This window comes from Triturus cristatus, chromosome 8 (genome assembly GCF_964204655.1).
Source record: "Triturus cristatus chromosome 8, aTriCri1.1, whole genome shotgun sequence".
Classification (NCBI taxonomy): domain Eukaryota; kingdom Metazoa; phylum Chordata; class Amphibia; order Caudata; family Salamandridae; genus Triturus; species Triturus cristatus.
The window spans coordinates 798,993,021-799,011,275 of NC_140591.1; the positions used below are offsets into that span (position 1 = coordinate 798,993,021).

An 18,255-nucleotide genomic window follows, 5' to 3' on the forward strand; every position below is an offset into this window, starting at 1 on the left:
GGACACTGGGGAAGCGGTCAGCAACTGAAAGGTGGCCCCACAAGCCTAGATGACTCTGTGGGTAGACTGTTGCGATGAGCCGTCAAAGCCTGGCTCAAAAAAGATGTTGTAGAGTCAGAACACAGTACAACTCTTGTACAATGAATATGTGAATTACGAATATACAAACATGTTTAAAGTAAAAAGTATACATATCACGATACACAATAAAAAAGGTAATGCAGTGATAATACAAAGATAAACCCGATTGAAGTTCATGTGGTGGGTTTAAAGGCTTGATCTTTGTTAAATGTTTGCAAACCTTAACTTTTACAATTCTAATACTGAAAACTCGCTGAAACAAAGAGAAACTGAGTTGTAAATAAACAGTAGAACCACTGCAGCAGTAAATCTGCAAATAAAATACAGCTCTCACATACTTCAGGAAACATAGTAAAGTGCCTGAGAGGCATAACGCATAATCTCTGTTTAGGGTCAGGTCCTTAATATATGCATGCAGGTGTCATGACCAGGCGAGTCTACTGACTCCAGCTTAGCTGCTCCACATTCAAGGGGGCCACTCCTGGTAAAGCGGGATGGGGCAGATCCAAGTCAGATCTCCAGGCATAATGGGCCCGATTCACAATGGTAAACTGAGATGAAAGTATAACTTTATGACTTTCGGTATTCACAAAGGGCCTTTACAAGTAGTAAAGTTAGACTTTTGTCTCAGTTAAATTTAAGTCTTGGTCCTAAGTTTAACTGAGACCAAAACTGAGACAAAAGTTGTTTAACTTTACTACTTCAATGTTTGCAGCTGGAACAGACAAGAACTCACCACAGTTTAGGGGTATATTTACAAGGAAAGCCACTTTGGAAACGCAGGGCTGCACCATATTTACAACAATACGGTGCACCCCTATGTTTCCCCCTGTGCTGGCGCTAATTACAGATGCCTACCGCTAATGCAGCCACCCTTGCACCATAGTGTAAGGGTGCATGCGTGGTGTCACTTCCTGCACATAAACAATCTTAAATGGCGATTTGTAACTTCTATGTGTGCTGCTCAAACATAGAAGTTGCAACTCGTCATTTTTAAAATAATTGTTTATGTGCAGGAAGGGACAGAACGCAAGTCTGCACATAATCAGTCATGCACGGCGTTTTGCTGTTTCTATGTGTGCTGCACAATGCAGCACACATTGAAACATCAAAAACAAGGGGAAATAAAGCATTTTTCCTTGTTTCACCGTGGTAAGACCAGGTTTTTTTTGGTCTTAATTTGCCCCATATTTACGCCACCCTTGTAAATATGGGGCAGCGTCAAAATCAATGAGTGTTGCTGTGGAACGCCCACTGCAACAGTCATTGCCCACCAATTTCATGCTAAGCATAGCGTGAAAGCTTAAAAAAAAATGATGTTCCTGTGGTGATAGGGGCTTGTAAATATGCCCCTTAATTTGCTCGCCTCACGAGAGATTAGAACCTAATGTTTTTGATCATAATTTGTGATCATCATTACAAACCAAATGCAAATAATATTTTAAAAGATTTTGAATAATTAAACAAACACAAACGGACCACCTTCCACCACATGCCACTGGACTAAATTTAGAAGTGGAGGTGAAGAAGCATCAACCCTGAGGGGAACTATAGCAGTCTGAAAACTAAAACATTGCCACTAGCCAGCATCTGTTCATGGGGAGTTTAAAGTGAGGGGGGATAAATGCAGATCTTCCCCTTTCAGAGTGCTGCAAAGGGTGCTATTGAGAAGCACCATATTTGCAGTTTGGCAGGTTACTCTGGAAACTGAGCCCAACAAACAAAAAAATCCAAAATACAATGAAACTTTGGGGATTAAAGGGAAAAATTGGGTTGGATGTTACATCTGCACAGATCGTTGAGGATGTTATCCTTGCAGCAGTGTCTTCTGTCCTCTAATTTGAGTCCACCAATGCAATTGTGCATAAAGGCCTTGCAAGCATTTGGCATAGTACGGATGGACCTGGAAAGTCAGGCTTAAGTCAAACAACATGTGAGTATTTCCTCCTTTGTCCTCATGCCGGCAGTTGTTAGTGTTGGGTTCTGTCATTTACCACTGGTGTTCCCGGTGCTAGGGTCCTACTACACTCTAATTAGATAAGCAAGTTAGCCTCTTTGAAAAATGTACTCTCTTCAGGTAACAAAGGTGAGAAGTCAGGGTTTACTTCAGGAGAGGGTATGAGCAGTGGCAGCTCTTCCGCTATGGTGGAGGAGCGTTGCCCTAGTGTTTTTAAGCAGGGCAAAGTAAAGGAAACATAAAATGATAATAACCTTGAGTTATTATCGTATTATGCTTCCATGCTGCTTTGCAGGCGGGTGGGCAGTTTCTATTTGGGAACCAGTACGATGTGTGTTTTTGTATATTGTGTGTCCACGTTACCCCTACATTATAATTACATTTCACAGAGTGCTCACATGTTTTGAGAAATATATCACTATTCACTATTTAAATGCATGATGAAAAATACTTTAACAAGGCCTATGGGCCGTGCATATTTTTAATGATTCTTTTTTCTTCCCCAACCTCTGTAGAGACATTTTGAAAAAATAAGAACAGACCAAATAGGTGCTGTATACCTTTATCCCTATGTATTTTCACTATATTCATTATATGTGCACTTATTAAGAGATCTATTAACTGTAACAGGGAGGAACCCCTTAGGGCCTGAAGAAAAGCTATGGGGTAGGGCTTGAAAATAGTTGACCAGAGAAACGTTGGGTCATACACCCTAGGGGTTTCTAAACATCCCCATATTTTAACCATATTGACTAGGGGAGTAAATAAACTAACCTTTTTCCCACTAGTCAGATATTTTTAAACCCCTTTTTATGCACAGAAAACCCGCAACAATATTGTTAAAACCAGCATAGGTGTATAGGAATAACACACTATTAGTGCTTCCGCGTATTCGTTGGTCGTAGCATGCCCCTTTCCGTAGCAGGTTAGGGATAAACCATTTGATGAACCATGCTTTTGCGGAACAGCCATGAACGAGGAAAATTCCTCAGGGAGAGGTCACCAAGAACACTCCAGATCCACCTTAAGGGAGGTATCCAGACCACGTCCATTCAGCAGTGCCAACAGTCACCTCTATTCATGCCAATTTGAGTGAGAAAATTGTCTGCCTCACTGTTGTCATCATCATCATGGTAAACACCATTGGGCATCTGAATGTGGTATGAATCACACCCATACAGCCTGCCAGAATGCTCATCAGGAGGAAAAGAAAAGTAAAGGGACGCTTTCTTCAACCACTCCTGTGCTTTGCATTGGAATCTGTCCAAAATAGCCTACCTTTGGAACATTTGACACTTTTTGTAACTGATCCAAAGTCAGACCTGGTGGTGATGAAGAATCCATCAAAGGTTTAAGGTGGAGAAAGAGGTGTGGCCAGCACTAGAAGGATGTCAGAAAGAGGTTGAAGATGGCTGACCAGCACCCCGGATGAAGGTGGCTGTGGAAGCCCAGTCAGAGGACCGGAAGGTGTTACAACCGCACAGTTCTACCTCTGTCCGGTGCTGTGCAAGGACCAACTGCAGCCTGGAAATCACCACTAAGACTCATACAAAGTCACTGTAGGACTTCTGCCTGCTTTCCATTTCTGTCCTGAACACATTGTAAAACCTATGGTCACTTCCATGGACTACTTTTCCAAGAATGCACTGCCAAATATTCACGGAGGCCCAGCATCCAATGTGCAGTGCTTTCAATGGGAGTAGTACTGCTGTTCCTCAGCACCGGATTCTCTCTTCCAGGGCTTGTGAGAGGTGGGAATTACGCACACCTGTAACCAGTCTTGTGCTGCCCAATTGTGACTCCACCCAGAGCATGCAGCTGCCTCAAAATTCTTAAAAGCTCTGGCATTCTCTCTCTAGTCTCTTGTATTTTGCCCCTTGCTTATGTGCCCCCACTCTGTGTTTCTCTTTGGTCTCTAGTTTCCTCACAGTTCCAGTCTCTTGCTTGATACAATTCCTAGTATCCTTGTGCTTGGCCTGCCCTGTTTTTCTCCAGTATTTTCTTGAATCCCTTGCTCTTGAACATTTGCTACATTTATTAGGTTCCTTTCTAGTGTTTGCGCTATGTACTCCATTGGGTTCTTTGTACCTAATAAGTGTGTTCTTTTTTCACCATCATGGCTCTTGGACTCCAGGATGGCAATACTTGCCCATGCCTTTGTCTTGTGTTACATATAATCTTAAGTGTCTTTATTTTGAAACTGTGACATTTCTCTTTGCTTGGCAATGTCAGCAGTGTCTCCATCTGGACCCATAAGGGCCTGTCTTGTGTGTGTAAGTACAATCCTTGATGGAGCCCCCGGTTCCAGATACAGAATCATGTCTGCCTGCCTCCCTTCTATGGGGTTCACAGAACGACTATTTGACAGAGTAAACGACATATAGAGGGAGACTTTCACTATTGCTATGACAAGGCCTGAGTCTTACATGTGTGCAACCCTAGCAGTAACCCAATGTGTCTGTCATTATTGATTCATTACCTGTTTGCCCTGTTCTTGTACCTTATTCTGTTTGTGCCTGTTTTTTTCCTGGTATATGCATTGCCTGCTCCTCTGCATCAGTAGACTACCTCTGCAGCCAGATAATTTTTTACCTTAATGGGTGCTCTTCTAAATCCCCATAAGAGAAGGCTTCTTGGAGCACACAGGCACACCAGCGAGAGCTAAAGTGGACCATAAAAATGAAAGCATAGCCTGAGTGAAAGTTGTAATCTGTGCAGGGTCAGCTCCAGGGGCTGGAAACTCTGCCGGGGCCAGAGCTGGCACTTAATCTGGTGCCAGTACCATCTATTCCACAACAGTCTCATAAGACAACTGGAAGCTAAAGTCAGGGAAGAAGCCACTAATTGGATGACCTACCCATAAAGCAGAATTGATTTTGAGAAAGCAAGAAGCTTATCTTGTTGTGTTTCTTGTGCTTTCTCTTGGAGGACTAATCCTTAAAAGTGGCCTGCTTCAAATATTTGCTGGTCGAAGGTCAGCTGGAGCAGCACTCAGCATGAAACTTAAATCTGGAGTGATGATGGGCCCTGCGGTCGTCTGCAGCCATCCATGAAACAAGCTTACTCTTGCACTTTTTGATGGTCCTGAAGTGCATGAGGTCACACTTCTCACATGAGCTGGAGTCACATTTGGGCCCCAGGCAGCAGAGAAAGATGTTGTGAAATTCTGAGACAAACGTCTGTTTGTCACAGGAGTGGCAAGTCTCATACCCTTAAACGTTTGATGGAAACATACCCTCAAACACAGCCAAAAAGACAATCTGTGAAGAAACGTTCTAGGGAGAGTAAGTATGGATCAATGTTGAAGGGTTCAGACAAGAGGATCTGTGCAATGTGGTGGTTATGTATATGGCTCCTTGATGTCATTTCAGGGGTGGATCCCAGAGTTGAGTTAGAGCCAAGATGCAACCTGGCAGTGCTTGACAGCAATTTAAACTTCCCGGATCCAGTCTGGCTTCTGGAAGATGTTGAAGTGGTGAGGAATCTGCAGGTATAAGTATTCAATATCAATTCTCCTAGCAAATGTTTCATACCGTTTAAACATACTGATTTGTTTCTGTAAGGAATCCCTCATCCTCCTCCTTAGCTTTCAGTTCACAATGTTGCTGTTGAGGCTCTATGAGAATAAATGCATGGTACGCTGATCGTTTCATCAGGAGGAAAAGTCTTAGCAATGTATGGCTCCAACAATTCCTCATTTTGGGGGCAAACCCTATAACAGTACTATCATCAATATCCTCTACGTCCAATGGTTCTTGGTGTGGAGGTAGCGGATCCATAGACATGTCCCCTTCAAACAGAAAAATATCCAATGGGAATCTGACACGGCGACAATATTTCTTTATTTTAGGAATAGGGACAGCCCTAATGTCATGACGTATAGCCTCTTCAAATGTAAGCTTGTGCTTTTTTGGAAGGATTTGCCGTAAGTGCCAGTCCCTGACCCAATGTAGATGGACCGCTGGATATATTCAAATCTTCCTCTATATGCACCTGTTTTGGATCAGATGGGGTTTTTTTTGCACTGAAATCTTTGTTTGCATTAGAGCCATTTTTTTGATCTTCTCAAAGCCCAGATCCATCTTGGGTTACAAGCATGAGCCTCCTCCAATGCTGAAGGCGCTATTTGATACAAAACGTCCTTGTTAGGCATTATGGGCATCAACTGCAAGTCTCTGGGTTAAGCTTTTTTTCTAAGATTGTCTCTAGCTAAAGAACGACGCTGTTTTTGAGGGTGTAACTTTGTATGTTCTCAAAACTCCTTTTGATGATAATTGTCAAGAAGAACTTTAATTAGGGATTGGCTAGACTGCTCTATTGAGGGCATTTCTGTCAGAGCCAGTCAGTGATGCTGAGGTAGAAATCCTGAGGGGCAGCCATGGTCCTGGATGCAGGTTGCAGTGGAGTCCCTGAAGCATGATCTCTGAAGACAGAGTCATTAGAAATATAACTCTGATCTTGCTGATGATATGGAATGCAGTATGGTTCCCCAACACTGCTTTCAGACTCAGAGTTATCATGAACAGCACAAGTGGCTGATTCGGTAGACTGTTGGGGCTACCATATGGCGTGGTACACAACCTTATATCCCATCAATGCTGAATGGTATTATTGGATTGAAAGGGCTGCAACTTTCATTGTGGTCCCTTGGTAGACCAAGGTTACAGACCCAGTTTTGGTCTGACCACAGAAACATATTGTTGAAACTGCTAAAAAAAAGTCAATAGATTGTTCTACATCACCGCCCTCTTAACAAGTTAGCTTCTATAGAGCTAGGCCCAGAGACTTCAGCTTAGCCTGGTTCAAGTTAACATATTTTTTATTTGTTGAGTTTTTCAATTTCACATCCGTCTCATGATTGTGTTCATTCCCACATTTAAATTCCAATCTTTTTCAATATCAATAACCTTTTTCAATACCAGGGTTATTCCTATGGGAAACACGGGTGAGCAGTTCCTAAAGGTGAAGGGGGAAAGGAGGTCTTGTCTAAAATGTGCCCTCACACACCCTGAAGGATGTCATGCTTCATCATTGTGCCTGCTCCTCATCGGGCCGATGCTGCAATGCCGACGGGCACCCGCGAAGGGGCTCTTTAGCAGAGGTGTTTTTATAGATGAAGCCGTAGGGTGAGTGTGGGTGTGTGGGCTAGGTTGTGCAGTGAGAATGTGGTTTAAAATAGGTCTAGGGCAGTCCAAACTAATGTGTTTTATTGCCAAGGGGTGCTAGCCTAATTAAAAGTAATGAGCCCCAGCTGGATATAATGATCCTATAGGGCTAGTGTGGTGCATACGGTCAACATGTTTCATGCCAAATTAGCCCCTAACGGATCTGGTGGCACTTCGTCAGGACCAAAAGAGTGATTAGCACTACCGCAAACCTGATTCAGTGGTTCTTAACTGATAAACAGGAGCAGTTGAGCGCCCCGGGTAGAATAATCCTGAGGTGAAAGACCTAAGGGAGAAGGGGGGGAAGATAAAAAAAGAAAACAAGAGAAACAAGGTCTGGTTTAGACGTAGGTAAAAACACAGTCATAGTACTACACATGACAATGGGTGTGAGGGTTGGTGAAATTGCCAGGTATTACGAAGGTGGCTAAATAGTGCATAAGGTACTAATTTTTTTCCTCAGGGCTAGAATTTATAACAGACAAGGAACCTGTATTACAATTCTATGTTCTTTCAATTTTCGTATTTACAACAAGCACAACACAAAATTATAAAGCCCTTAACAAGAAAAATGAAGAAAAGAGGCAAAGGCTTTAGTCACCGAAACGTGAGTGATGCAAGCAATCAATTGATAATATATATCATATATCAACCACTAATTTGTGCTGTGAGCCACCAAGATGACCATAGATCAAAGTTCCAGAGTGTAGACATAACAGACCATTCAGCCCATACAGTCTGATTGGTAATAGAAAAAGTGTGAAGCTAAAAACACAACACCAAGGAACGGGGGAAAAAAGGAGGAGAATACAACCGAAGAATGCAACACTTAGGTCACAGTAAGTGAAAAATGTTACTAGCTATCAAACGCACGGACACAAGAAGTCAGTAACACCAGCATGCACCGAAATTAATTGAAAAGATGTGAAGTGTACATCAGAAATTATATTAATTCTAGCAACTCACCTAATATTTCACAATGTTCCAAAAGAACATAGAATTGTAATACAGGTTCCTTGTCTGTTATAAATTCTAGCCCTGAGGAAGTCTGTGGTATACACCACAAAGAGACGAAATACGTGTTGGCGGCTAGGACTGCTCTTGGAGGATAAAGAAATAAAAGAAGACTAAGAAGAACCTTTGTTGTTGATTCATTAAGGACTCTAATTGATTATTGTGGAATATGCTCAGTATATATCTTCTTTCTTTTGTTTGAAGGGTGTAGAGCTTGTCTAGACCCTCTGGTATATGGTGGGTGGCCGTTACCATATCCTTGGAGCTATCATACTTTTGAATTCTGATTTTATTACAACTCTGCGCAATTGATACCCAGCCACCTTCTTTTTAGTATACTCATTTTTTACATACACAATCACTGATTGGGTAGGTGTTGTCGATTGCAACCTTGATTTTATGGTACTCACAGTTGTTAGGAACACGCAAGAGACTGCCTTTCAAACCAATAACCAATGATACATAAGGTGATTTTTGCCATAAGCATTGTTTTAGAATAGCATGACAAACGTTGAGAGTGTCATAATACCCCCCCAACATATGCATTCATGCAACATAAAGTGGCTGTAGGTATCTTAAAAATGCGGCGGGTGTTACTAGCCATGAATTCGCGCACCAGAAATTCCGTCCATTCCAGTAACATAACGATGATCCCATTGGGGGGATGCTGGTAATCAAAGTTGGATGGCACACGTGGAGAGTGTCAAAACACACACACCCATATATGCGTTCATCCAGCATATATATAGCAGTAGTCAATATCTTAAAAAAGCAGCGAGTGCTAATAGCCGCGCAATCGCACACTAAAATTATCGTGCATGCTGATAAAATAACGATGGTTCCACTGGGGGTGTGCTGGGAAAAATAGTGGTACCATAATGGCGAGACTGTACGTGCTAATGGGCACCGTGTGTGTGCTTGAGAAACTCACCCCTAGAGATTAGGGCTTGTGCCCAGTGGGGTGTGCAGTGCACTTCGTTGCTCTGATATGAGACAAAAGAAATACAGATCACAATTACAAACTGGAAGGTGTGCATCTTACCAGAGACTTGGCAAGGCATATCCCCAAGGAAAAAGAAACATTCATACTCACGGCAGAGAGGCAGTGCAACTAGCATTCGCCCTACCCATGCTCCGGGCCCCATAGTGCTTGCTTCTGGGTCTGCAGTATATGAAGGAACCACGTGTAACACTGCTACATGGTGAACTAGACTGCAACCCGGGGTGCCATATTGGGTAAGAACTTTATTGGCAAAATAGTGGTCATGAACACAGGTGAACATGGAAGTGGGGGGATTTATACTAAAGGACATGTGGCCTATTGTAGGGGCCAGCTAGAGTCAAAGTGATTAAGAGATTACCTAATTTGGTGGCATTCAGTGCTGGCACAGAGTCTGACTGCTCATAAGTGGCGGGAGCGACATGATGTAGGTTAGGTCAATTATAAGTGTGTTAGCGGATCTGTACTGAAATAGTACAGTGAACAAATTAGAGGTTCAGGAACGGGTCAAGGGATTATTACCAAGGGGGAGGCAGAAGGATAGTGAATAGCCTTGCCTGTAGAGACATATGGTTGTTGACCCTCAAAGTGTAGTATCTCTCACTTAGATAGTATTATCAAAGTGGGTGTGGGACAAACAGGCATGAGAGATTGATAAGATCATGGGGCAGTGAGTCAAGGGCGGTTCAGCTCAGCCCAAGGGATGTCGTCATTCAGGCTGCCTATATGCGAGGAAAGTTTGAAAACCCAATTCTGTTCTTTTCTGAAGAAGGCCTCTTTTGATATCTGTGGAAATGCTTCCAAAATGGTCCAACTCAAGTCATTAGTGGTATGTTTAAGTTCAACAAAATGAGCAGACATCTTTGTGTTGCTTTTTTGCACCTTATATTGCTTCTGTGCTCTGTTATTCTTCTTTTTACTGGGCGGGTGGTCATGCCTATATAGTGCAACTGGCAGGGGCAGGTGATGAGGTAATTACAATTACGTGTGTTGTAGTTTGTGTGTTTGTTCTGTCGCAACGTCAAGGTATTGGTTAGTGTGATGGTTTTTATGGCCTTTGTTAGAGGGCAAACTACACACTGTCCACAAGGAAAATGGCCCGTTATTGGCAGTAGATTCCACAGGGTGTTCTGTAGCGGAGGTGTTTTCTTCTTTGGTCTAGTGCTAATCAACAGGTCTTTTAGATTCGCTGTGCATTTGAATGCAAATTTTGGTGTACTCAAGGCATGTTCACCTACATGGAGAATATTCCAATGTTTTTTATAACCCGCCTGATCATGTTGGATTCTGGTGTGAAGGTCGTGACACGTCATTTAGTTAGTGTTGGCTTTGGGTTGTATCTCAAGCAGTGCTGCTCTGTTGTGAGCTCTCTTCTGAGCAGTTCTTATTTTGGTCACAGGGTATTGTCTGTGGACAAGGTGATTACTTAACTCAGATGCCTGTGATTTGAAATCCTCCAAATTACTGCAAGTGTGTCTTATTCGCAAAAACTGCCCATAGGGAAGATTTTCCCTCAGGGCCCTTGGGTGGAAGCTACTTAATAATAATGGGCTGCGGCTATCAGTAGGTTTTTAGAAGGTGGTGGTATCCAGTCTGTCGTTCTTTCTACTGATCATTAGTTCCAAGAAAGGTAGTTCATGGTCAGAGGTGTTGGCCGTAAACGTAAGGTAGGTGTTGAGGATGTTGACCCAGGTGAGGAATGCGGGAATATGATTGTGTATATAAAACAATTAATGTGACTCGTTCCAACGCGAGTCATTACATCGCGTGCCATCACAACGCGGTTGCTACAACGACTGTGTTGTTACCATGCAAAGCCATTACTATGCAAGTCATTACATCGACTTGCAGTAGATGGCACGCTGACATTAGAAATGCATAATTTACTATTCAAACTCCAGCCTACGTAACAATTGGGGAGGTGTTGGAATAGTAAACTATACTATTCCTAATGTTAGCACGCCATCCACTGCAAGTCGATGTAATGATTTGCGTAGTAATGGCTCTGCATGGTAACAACGCGGTCATTGTAACAACCGCATTGTAATGGCATTGCGGTGTGATGACCGCGATGTAAGGGTCGTCTCCCTAAAATAATGAGTACCTTATGTACTATTTAGCCACCTTTGTAATAACGGGCAATTTCACCAACTCTCACACCCATTGTCATGTGTAGTACTATGACTGTGTTTTTACCTATGTCTAAACCAGACCTAGTTTCTCTTGTTCTCCTTTTTTATCTTCCCCCCTTTCACCTCAGGATTATTCTACCCGGGGTGCTCAACTGCTCCTGGTTATCAGTTAAGAACCACTGAACCAGGTTTGCGGTAGTGCTAAAGTACCGTTTATCACTCTTTTGGTCCTGATAAAGTGACAGCAGACCCGTTAGGGGCTAATTTGGCATGAAACATGTCGACCGTATAAACCACACTAGCCCTATGGGATCATTATATTCAGCTGTTAGATATTTTAATTCCTCCTCATCAATTAAATTAGGCTGTAACCAGGTTTTAAGTTTATCATCAAGGCTTAGTTTGAAATTCAATGTTGGACTTTGTTTTAGTTCTTCATATTAGTTGCTGTATTTCATTTGCGAATGTGCTTCTCTTATATATTCCTCATTATCCAGAATTATTATATTTCTGCCCTTGTCCGCTAATTTGATTTCACAATGGTATATTTGACTCAAATTTTGTGAACAAGTAAATGATGGACTGGCTATCTAATGTATGATGTAACAATTTTGTTTGTTTATATGCTAATTGATATTTGCCATCGGAGTTAACAGAATTCCGTTATTTGCATTGGGATACTGATGATTGTCATGATCAGAATAATCATGACCTGATAAATGATATTCACTAGAATTGAAATTGTGACTAGATACTGTTAACTAAATGATTGTTAAAAATATACCAGATAGATTGTATTTTCACACATTTGTTAACACACTTCACCTATATCTAAATTAATAGATTGAGGAATGCTTTCATGTTCACTTTTAACTATCTTTCATATATTTTCATACGAATGAGTGTTAAGAAAAATACTGAGGGATGTTGTATTGCCTAGTTACTAAAAACTAAAAATCCCATAAGGCCTGAGGTTTTGTGACAGAAAATGAGAAAGAGGCATGACGTATTTTTTATGAGTTAAGAAGGCTAATTATACACTCGTGACCAAGGTCTCTGTGAGACCGAAACACGTTGAGTTTATACAATGATTTTTGCCTTTGGAAACTTAAAAAAATAAAGGAATTATTTTCACCCCATGAGTGCAACCTGACCCTTTACTGATGTAAAGTTGAGATAATTTTATACGGCAAGGCTCTGGCGCGTTACGGGGCACACCGACAAGAGCACCGACATTTCCAGCACTATTGGAGCCAAGCGGTAGGATATATATATATATTCACTGAAAAAAACATAGGTTTCAGGCACGTTACAGTTAGGAATTAGCATTTAAAAAACCTTAGAAATTCCCTAAAGAAGCCATAGGTTTCAGGGGCGTTATAGTTAGCTGGACTTTTCACTCGTACAAAACCATTGAAATTCCCCCGTTATAGTTAGTTCAGCTAACTATAACTCGCGCCCCCGCAATGCACTGCTGATGACGTCACATATTACATCACTCATGACATGGTCAGTGATATCACTGATGACATCACTGATGACATCTCAAATGACATCACTGATGACATCACTGATGACATCATCCAGTGAATGTGTGTTTTTCTGAAAATTACATATGTTTCATATATGTATATCTCAAGGTCGATGGAAGAATAAATGGGTATATAAGTGTCTAAATGGATGATTTGTTTTTGAAAAATTGATTGTATAACTGACTGATTAAGTGTATCTTAGTGAATACATGGCTTAGTGAATAATGTTTAAATATGTAAATATCTGTGTCAGTCTCTCACATTGTGTATAAGTGGCTGCATGGGTTGGTGAGTAGCTACATGAGTGTCTATATAGGTTATTAGTTGGTTTTTTGAGTATCAGTATGAGTGTCTGAGTGTCTGTATGGTTCGGTGGGGGTATTACATAGTGCATAGATGCATGAAAGAGTGACTCACTGTTTGTATGTGTTGAAGACAGCATGTGTGCAAGACTTTATGGGTGGATGAGTGTGTGCATGGGTGTGTTAGTGTGTGAATGACTGTCTCAATAGTGTCCTTATGAGTAACTACATATGTTTTAAACTAGTATATGTGACTATTGGTGTATATAAGTGAGTATATGTGAGAGTGAGAGATTGTAAGAGTTCCTGTATGAATAAGTATGTGTTTCTATAAGTGATTGTTTAAAAGACTAAGTATGTGTAAGTTTCTGTAGAAGTAAGTGTGGTGGTGTGTGTATAACTGTATATGCAAGTAAATGGATGTTTGATTCTTTATTAGCATGAGTGAATATGTGTGTGAGTAACTCTATGGATGAGTGGCGTTGTGTAACAGGATGTATAGGTGTGTCAGTACATATGATGAGTGAGTACATGTATGAGTGACTGTATAGGACTGTTGGTGAATGAGTGGATGTGTATGTGGATCTTAAAATTACTGAATAGGTTGTTGTAACTGGTATTGGTATGTCCATTGTTTTGAAAATTTTAGTTTCTATTTTTGAATGTGTGTATCAAAGGTTATATTAGGGGGAGAGGAGGTCTGCCACAATATCACAAGGATGATGTCGTCAGTGATGTCATCAGTGATGTCATTTGAGATGTCATCAGTGATGTCATGAGTGATGACACTGACCATGTCATGAGTGATGTAATATGTGACGTCATCAGCAGTGCATTGCGGGCGCGTGAGTTATAGTTAGCTTAACTAACTATAACGGGGGAATTTCAATGGTTTTGTACGAGTGAAAAGTCCTGCTAACTATAACGCCCCTGAAACCTATGGTTTCTTCAGTGAATTTCTAAGGGTTTTTAAATGCTAATTCCTAACTATAACGTGCCTGAAACCTATGTTTTTTTCAGTGAATTTCAAAGGTTTTTTAAATGCTAATTTCTAACTATGCCTACAGAGATGGGACATGTGAAGAAAAAACGCACAGAAAGAAAAAAAAGAAATGCAGAAAGAAGCAACAGAAGTCCTCAAAGCGGAAGAAAAGTGCAGGAAGAAGGATAACGTGCAGAAAGAACAAACAGAAGAGCAGAAAGAAACCTTGTTGCAAAATCATCCTGTACCCTCAACTTTTTCAGACGGATACTGGTGGTAACTGAATCTGACTAACCAGTCCTAGAGCCAGGGCTATGTTAAAAGACACTCAGAATACAGTGAAAACACCTACATACACAAGGGAACACTATGCGTTGGGCCCCCCCTGTGATTAGCATGACCTCCTCTGTAAGCCCCTAGTATATAATAGGGCAGGGGATTAAAACTACCTCTTAAAACGTGCAACAGGACGTGTTTGCACACGTCACCTCAGGCCACGTCCCCTCCCTTCCCCACTGTGTAAACATGCCCTGTGGCCATTTCAAGTTAGGAGATTAAGTCCCCTTGAATCCTGAGGGTCCCTATGGTCCAACTGGCCCACTAGGTACCTCCAGTAAGCGCCACAGAGCTGCGTTGCAGAGAGGTGTAAAAAGTGGCACGGCCTGGACCACCTCTCTGCAACGCAGCTCAGTGGCGCTTACTGGAAGCACCTGGTGGGCTAGTTAGCCCCCAGGGGCCCTCACGATTGAAGGGGAATTATTTCCCCAACTTAAAACGCGCCATAGGGCGTGTTTGCACACGTCACCTCAGGCCCCGTCGCCTCCCTTCGTCACTGTTTAAACACGCCCTGTGGCCGTTTTAAGTTGGGAGATTAAGTCCCCTTGAATCCTTAGGGTTCCTAGGGTCAAAATAACCCACTAGGTACGTCCAGTAATAGCCATTGCAGAGAGGTGTAAAAAGGGGAACGGCCTGCACCACCTTTCTGCAACGCAGAGCAGTGGCGCTTACTGGAAGCACAAGGTGGGCTAGTTGGCCCCCAGGGTCCCTCAGGATTGAAGGGAATTATTTCCCCAACTTAAAACGCGCCACAGGGCGGGTTTGCACATGTCACCTCAGGCCCTGTCCCCTCCCTCTCCACTGTGTAAACGCACCCTGCGACCATTCTAAGTTGAGAGATTAAGTCCCCTTGAATCCTAAGGGTTCCTAGGGTCAAACTAGCCCACTAGGTATGTCCAGTAAGCACCACAGAGCTGCGTTGCATAGAGGTGTAAAAAGGGGCATGGCCCCAGAACACCTGTCTGCAATGCAGCTCCCTGGCGCATACTGGAGATACCTGTTGGGCTAGTTGGCACTCAGGGACCCTCAGTAGTGAAGGGAAATAATTCCCTAACTTACAACTGGCCAGGGGGTGCGTTTGCAGACTGCTGCAAGGAGGGGGCGCGGCCTCCGGCGCGATGCCGGTCTCTTATTTATTTTATTTTTTAAGAAGGAGGGCTGTTTCTAATGTATTGGCCCAGGAGACCCCATACCCCAGGGCCTGCACCCTAATTTTTTTTGTTGGAAAAAATTAATTTGGAAGGGGGCCGCGTGGCCCCCCTCCCAAGGCCTTAATCGCCCCCAGGGACCCCAAACCCTGGGTCATGGTCTTTTTTTAAAAAATTCTTTAGGAGGGGGCTGCGTTGCCTCCCTCCTCAGGCCACTTATGGCCCCGGGGACCCCATGCCCCGGGGCCAGCCTTTGTTTTTTATTTTATTTTTTTTAAATATATTTATAGAAACACCTAGGACATGCTGGACAAACCGTATTTACACTATCACCATGACGATTTGCGTGATATTCATTAAAAGGTGACTATGCATACAATTAATCCACGTGGAATGTATTTACACTGCTAGTGAAGCTCTGACGTCTCTGACGCCCTACCGTGCCTAATCCCGGCGCCCCCGCCGGTGGGTACTCTCCAAGTAGACACCCTTGTCGTTTATTTATACAAACATGGGTAGCTATTGACGGGAACATTTAATACACACGCACACCAAGCTATTCAAAGGGGATTCGACAAAAATTCGACCAAACTATGCAAGAAACCCCCCTCACGGTTAATAAAACACACATCCACTGCCAGATGTGTAATACTTTTTATTTTACTCTCTGGAAAGGAGACGAACCTCACTTGAGAGTCACAGTGTGCTCCTGGCTGAGCCCAATGCTGTGTTACACCGACCAGTGCCCGCTGAGTGCCACACACCTCTGTGTTGTATTCCACCAGCTAGTGCGTATGCTATGACACTCTCTAGCCCATGTGCACTGTAACACCACCCCGTGAATATGTCATGCCACACTTGCCTTCGCACGGGTTATATTGCCCCATCTAACGTGCCTTCCTCGATGTGTATGTTATAACGCACAGCGCTATGCCATACATATTACAATCTGGGATCCATATCTTTGTCACAGTGCATATGCAACGTTACACTCCCCAGAACATATTTTATATTACAACTTTAGAGACTAGTTATGTTACACAACACTGCCCTCTGCATATTAGACTCCAAGGCGCATATCGCATAGCACGCGCTAGTGCCTGTGCTATCTCGCGCTCTCCAATGAATCTGTCATTGCACACAATGTATTGCATATTATATTTCACGCCCCGGTTCATCTTATATCACACTTTTTGGTGCATAGTTTATACCATATACTACATCTAGTTTTCATTTTCAATCGTGCTCTCAGGACTATGTTCTATATCACACTGCATCCACCTACCCTTTTCACGGGCATTACATTTTGCGATGGGGATGGGGGGTCAGGGGGTGTTTCTGCCAAGTGAGCCCGGAGTCACAGTCACAAACGTCCTCTTCTTCCTGAATAAAAGTGAGATTATGCTGCATACTTGTTCATATTTTAAGTAGTTGACACAGACACACATTTTAAAAACAATAAAGTTCCTAATACCCACCTTCTCTGAGCAGTTAGCTTGCTGCCCCATCCACCTCCTCCCTATCCTCTGATGTCTGAATCCATGGACTAGCCCCCTCCTTCCTGCCATGCATGGTCTGATGTGCTGCCACTGCCCTCCATTTAGCATGATGTACCAGTCCACTCCTCCTGCCCTCCATTGCCCAATTCTATGGCCCATCATTGACCTCCTGCTTAGCCTCTGTGCTTAGCTTGCTGCCCCTATTCTCCTTCCCCCTGCCCTCCGATGTCTTTGTGCATGCCCCTGCTCCATCCTTTTTGCCCACTATGTTCCATGGACCTGCCACTCCTATCAACTCTGAGTGTTCTGTTGAGCTGCCACTCCCCTCCCATCTGCCTAGCATTGTCAGATGACTGTAACCTGTCCCTGACACCTCCACCCTGCCTGTCCACATGCCATGCCCCATCCCCTTCCTCCTGTCCTCCATGGTCCATTTTACTGCCACACCCTTCTGCCCTCCCTGATCTGTTGTGCTGCAACTGCTCCTCCTGCCTGCCCCGCGTGGTCTGTTGTGAGGCCCCTTCCCCTGAACTCTCTTGTCTGTGCCCAGGTCCTGACCCTCCCTTCTATCCTTCATGGTCCTTTGTGCATGCCCCTGCACCCTCCTTCTTGCCCATCATAGCCATTGTGCTGCCACTAACCCTCCCGCTTGCCATGCATGGTCTTCTGTGCTGCCATGGCCCCTCCCACCTTCCCTGTGTGGTCAGCTAGCTGCCCCTGACCCCCTCCCACCTTCCCTCCATGGTCTGTGTGTATGCCACCATAGTCTCATTGTTGCTCTCCATGGTGTGTCTTGTTTCTAGTGCCCATCCTGCCTGACCTCCATGGTCATCTTGCTGTTCCTGCCCTGCCACCTTGCCCCCAGCCCTCTGTTTCAATGTGCAGACCCCCTATTGCCTCCCTCCTGGCTTGTCTGTTCCATTGTAATGCCCCTGATCCGTCCCTCCTGCCCTTTATGGTCTGTTATGCTGCAGCTTTCTCTCCTGTCTGTCCATTATGGTCAGCTAGCTACCATTGCCTCTTTCCCATCTGTTCTCTGTTGTCCATGTGCATGGTCCTGTCCCCTCCCTATTGCTTTCTATGGATTGTATTGCTGCACTCCCGTCC

At 43.4% G+C, this 18,255-nt stretch overlaps 1 protein-coding gene across 4 annotated transcripts in view; it reads right to left on the minus strand.

The window, feature by feature from the left end:
- The window catches only part of GYG2 (glycogenin 2), a 349,183-nt gene that overhangs the window by 45,511 nt on the left and 285,417 nt on the right, over positions 1 to 18,255 (minus strand). The gene's annotated exons all lie outside the window — the stretch shown is intronic.